The sequence below is a fragment of the Neopelma chrysocephalum genome, unplaced genomic scaffold (assembly GCF_003984885.1).
Source record: "Neopelma chrysocephalum unplaced genomic scaffold, ASM398488v2 Primary Assembly neopelma1_103b, whole genome shotgun sequence".
NCBI lineage: Eukaryota > Metazoa > Chordata > Aves > Passeriformes > Pipridae > Neopelma > Neopelma chrysocephalum.
This window is the reverse complement of record NW_020897767.1, coordinates 1259994-1264951: the sequence shown is the minus strand read 5'-3', so window position 1 is coordinate 1264951 and position 4958 is coordinate 1259994. Positions and strand designations below refer to the sequence as shown.

The window sequence follows — 4958 nt, the reverse complement described above, 5'->3', positions numbered from 1 at the left end:
AAAGTATAAAACTTAAAGATGCTGGAGTTTCACTTAAACACGTGGGAAAAAAAATTACTATATTTTGCGAGGAATTTTAGTTTACATATTAGAAACGAAAATTTTATTTGAAGAACACGCTGGTGTCGCTCCGAAAATTTAGCAGAGTTCGTATTTTTCGAGTAATTTTTACATCAAAACATTTATTTTTCGGGGTTATCAAATGTGCTTTTTGAGTCTGAAGTTGCGTTATAAGAGACCTTCAAGTTCATCAAGTCCAAATTGCTGGGGAGATGGTGGAGATCCGATTAGTGGCTCTCTTGCCCGGCTGTTCCCTTTCATTCCCATTTTCCATGGATTCAGACTGTCTGCAGGTGTCGCCGTTGCATCACATTCCCGGCCGTCCTCGTCCATCCCGAACTAACTGCTGGGAATGAACTCGGTCAGGTTTTTAAGGCAAAATGGAGCGTCTTTCCAGCTGTAATTCCCTAATTACATCGAAACTTCTAATTTCACTTAATGAATCGCGCCGAGAATGGCACTAATTTGTTTAATTGCCTCAAAAAACTGAAGGACGAAGCCATTTGTGCAGAAAAGCACCGAACACTGATGTTGTCTGGCTGAAGGAGGGAATTGTAATGGATCCTGTGTAATTCCAGATGGTGAGTTTTGTCCTTTATTGACTCCATGGATCCCACGTGGTGCAACAATCGCAGCAGCTGCACATGGAAATGAATGGATGGCTCTTCCATATCCATGGGTTTTGTCACCTTCCATCACATTTCACACATTTTCATGGACTTTTGCTCTGGTTTTTGCCTGGTCATGGTGGGATAACGCATCCAGGACCTGCTGTTCCTCCTGGGAATGCAAGACTGGGAAGGATCATCCACTGGGTCTGAGCTTCCCAGGTTCAAGCAGTAGAATTTCCAGTCCAGAAGCATCTCTGGAACTTCTGCTCCAGGTGACACCACAGCCAAAGCCACGGTACAATTCCCAGTGGGAAAATCCCACAGCAAATTCTAAAATCCCCAGTAATAATAAGACCTGGGAAGAGGAAAATCTCAGGGCACTGACAGTTATCCAGGAGCAAACCATTCATTAAGGAAAAGTAGGAAGCACTTGAGAGGAGGACGGAAAAACACTGTTAAAAAATCAGTTATTTCTAAACCTGTCTTTCCAGACTCCGGATCTGGGAATCTGTTTATCCCTGAGCAGGCTGTGCCCCCACATCCCAGCTGTTCTGCCATCATCAGGAACAGCCACCTGGTGTCCGTATCCCTATGGATCTGTGGGGTCCATGGGAAGTCGGTGCTTCCCCCTCCTCACCTCCCTGTCCCACATCCCGGGGCCAGTTCAGCTTTCCCAGTTGTCATAATATTCAATCTCCAGCCTTTCACTTTGGCAGCAGATGTTTTAAAGGACAACTTGTATTCCCCAAAGTGCTTTGGGAACCCTGGGGGAGCTCCCAGGAAGCTTTTTCCTGGCGCACAGAAGCCGCTTGCTCCGGCTTCCAGCTTTGTTTTGGGGCTGGCTGGATCCTCTGGATTTCTCCAGCTGCCCCCTCGTTTACTTTGTGGTTTATTGAAATCTCTGTTTCCTTTTTCTGGTCTCTCTCCTCAGTGCTCCGTGTGGGAGTCACGCCGCCAGAAAACCGATGGAACAGAGAAACGCTGGGAGTAATTCCATGCAAAGCATTCCAAGATGTGAGCGAGGAGCTCTTGGGATGTGCTGGAGCTCTTGGAACTCTAGGTGAGGCTCGAGACACAGGCCTGGGTGAGAAAACCACTCTTTAAAGTGTTAAAGTTCTGTGTTTTTACAGCTCTGCTCAGCAGCTGGACACGCTTTGTATCCGTCATGATATTCCTGCCTGGAAAACGACGCTGCCTGAGCCGAGAATGGAAACACTGGGGTGTTTTTAATACCTAATTTCACAGCGCACACGGTCTGATGCCACTTACATGGAACATCCCCTGGCTGGTTAAAGGCTTTGATTCATTATTGTTCATTATTTGGCTTTTGTTGCTCAGCTCAGGCGCCCGAGTTCCCTCATAAAAATGTCTCCGACACTTTTCCAAGCGTGGCCGTTGCAGCACCTTTGGAATACATTTTGTTTTAACTGGAATGCATTTCTTTTTCTAATCACACTTTATTTTCTTGTTACACGGCGGGACTCCTCTTCCTCACACCAGCTGCCACGGGGGAGATGAATCCCACATTTTCCCCACTTCCATGCACAGCTCCCACCCAGTGTCTGCATCCCAGCAGCCCCCTGGTTGCAGAGAGACAATTCCAATGGAAAAGACCTGGTTCATGGATGATGTTGCCCCGGGGTCTTGTTGTGTCCTTCCAAAATCTGGCCTCAGCCAGGGCAGGGTTGTGCCAACAGGATGGGGGGCTCCTTCTGGAGCAGCCAGAAGATCCAATATTTTCATGCTTGGCCCTGGCTTTTTTCCATGGGAATGCTGCAACTCCTTGAGCCATGGCTCTTGAGTCCCTGTTTCCAGCAGGGAACTCTACAAAGAGTTATGGAATCATGGAGTGGTTTGGGTTGGAAGGGACATTAGGGATCATCCAGTCCCACCCCCTGCCATGGGCAGGGACACCTTCCACTAGCCCAGGTTGCTCCAACCTGGCCTTGGACACTTCCAGGGATCCAGGGGCAGCCACAGCTTCTCTGGGCAACCTGGGCCAGGGCCTCCCCACCCTCCCAGCCAGGAATTCCTTCCCAATATCCCATCTATCCCTGCCCTCTGGCAGTGGGAAGCCATTCCCTATGTCCTGTCCCTTCATCCCTTGTCCAGAGTCCCTCTCCAGAGGGACTGATTCTGATCCCATGTTTAGGGCCATCACTCAGAGCTCCATGACCTGCTCATGGAAGAAGGGTTCCCATGTTCCAGCTGTAGATTTAGAACCAGAATAGAGCAGGGAATGCCCTTGGGACTCAGGTTTTACAGTGGTAAAAGCCATGGATTGATTTCCTAGAATCCCAGACTGGTTTGGTTTGGAAGGGACATTGAGGATCATCTTATTCTACCCTTCCACCTCCCACCAGCCCAGGTTGCTCCAAGCCCCCTCCAACCTGGCCTTGGACACTTCCAGGGATCCAGGGGCAGCCACAGCTTCTCTGGGCAACCTGGGCCAGGGCCTCCCCACCCTCCCAGCCGGGAATTCCTTCCCGAGATCCCATCCATCCCTGCCCTCTGGCACTTTAATCTCCGGCGCTGCCTGAGCTCTCCATCCCCAAATTTCAGGAGATGCTCTTCCAAGCTGCTGGCACGTGGGGTCGGTGCTCCCATCACCAGTCCCTCTGCCCCAGAGGAGGGGTTTTGTTCAGCTCCGGGCCTTGTGGGGCGGTCGGGTGCCCATCCCACACGGCAGCCGATCCCGAACTGTTGTTTTGCCCCCGGCTTTCCCCCCCCCCTTGGCACCGCCTGGCCCCGTGCCCCGTCCGGGTGCCCGCCCGCCGGGCCGGAATGTGGCTGCCGGGCAATCCCGATTGTCGCACGGCACAGGCCAAATTCGGGATCAGATGCTTCCTCTCACGAGCCCCGCAGTTCAATGTCCTTTCAGCGGGAGCGTTTATCCCCTGAATGGAAAGTGCCGGGACGGTGCTTTGCATCTCGTTATCGCGCCCAGACAGCGCGTAAGCGATTCTCTCTGGGACAGATTTGGATCTGTCTGTGCCTCTGGGGCACCGCTGCCTTTATCCACCTCCAAATATATCCCCGAATCCCTCGTTTTCCCTGGAGAGCGGCTCCCGCTTTTCAGAGCTGTGACGGGACCCCGCGTTTTTTCGGGACACTCATCCCAGCCGAGCATCCAGACACGCAGAGCCTTGAAGCACATAATTAGCGCACGGTCTAGAATATGCAAATGTGCTTTTTTAATTAGCCCCGGAGACGCCCAACCACGTGCGGGGTGAGCAGGGAGGGGAGAGGACGGGGCAGCACAGCCCAGACACTCGTGGGGACAGAGAATGAAGCTCAGCATCGGCTGATTCCCAGTTACAGCGTGTCCAGTCTGTGCTGCCAGGCTGCTCCCAGGAAAACAGACCAAACCCGGGCTAAATCAAACCAGAACCGTGCCGGGAAGAGACCAGGGAGGTCGTGGGATGTGTCAGAATTAACTCCCCCCCACACAGGTGAGGAGCAAACAGGTTAAAGTGTCAGGAATGCACGGAGTGGGGAGTGAAAGGAATCCATGGATTGAATCCTCGCCTAAATGGTGTCAAAAAGCAGATTTTTCCTGCCAATTAAAATTTAATTTCCTGATAATTAAAGAGGGAGATGCTCAAATGAGGAATTGCGTGGTCCTCGCCCCAATCCCTCTGGTGTCTAAAAGTGGAGGCATATGAAGATCCACAGCTGGGCTGCAAGGCTTGGGGGTGGATCCAGAGGAACCTCTGGAGAGGAAGGCTCAAAGGGAAGAGCTGCCCCCGGGATACATCTCCATGCCTTTTCCCATCCCATGGCATTGGCAAGGACCAGGGGAATCCTGATCTCATCCCCAGCAGGATGCCAGGGGAGCCTCTGTCCTGCTCCCCATCCCCCCTGGCATCTTGTGTTTTGGGGGGTGTTCTGGAGAGTTCTGGAGTCAACTTCCAAAGGGGTTAATGGAGCTTTTGGAAGGGATGAGGAGAAGAAATATCCTTGGCTCCCAGGAGTGTGTCCCACTCACAGCAGGATCCTGTTGTACTTGGAGTGTAAGGACAGAGGACTGTTGTGGTATCCAGATGGGATGCCAGGATGCCCCTGCCTCAGGATCAGCAATGCCAGGCTGTCCCTCTCCCAGGATGAGCAATGCCAGGATGCTCCTGCCCCAGGATTAGTGATGCCAGGCTGTCCCTGCCCCGAGATCAGCAATGCCAGGCTGTCTCTGTCCCGGGATCAGCAAAGCCAGGATGCTCCTGCCTGAGGATAAGTGATGCCAGGATGCTCCTGCCCCAAGATCAGCAATGCCAGGATGCTCCTGCCCCA

General features: G+C 52.2%; 1 long non-coding RNA gene across 1 annotated transcript; it reads left to right on the top strand.

Moving 5' to 3' along the window:
• The first annotated feature begins 349 nt into the window (after positions 1-349).
• Positions 350-2054, top strand: LOC113973614. Its single transcript, XR_003536279.1, has 3 exons — positions 350-641; positions 1603-1731; positions 1802-2054. It is a non-coding gene; the product is annotated as an uncharacterized LOC113973614 (long non-coding RNA).
• The last annotated feature ends 2904 nt before the right edge of the window (positions 2055-4958 follow it).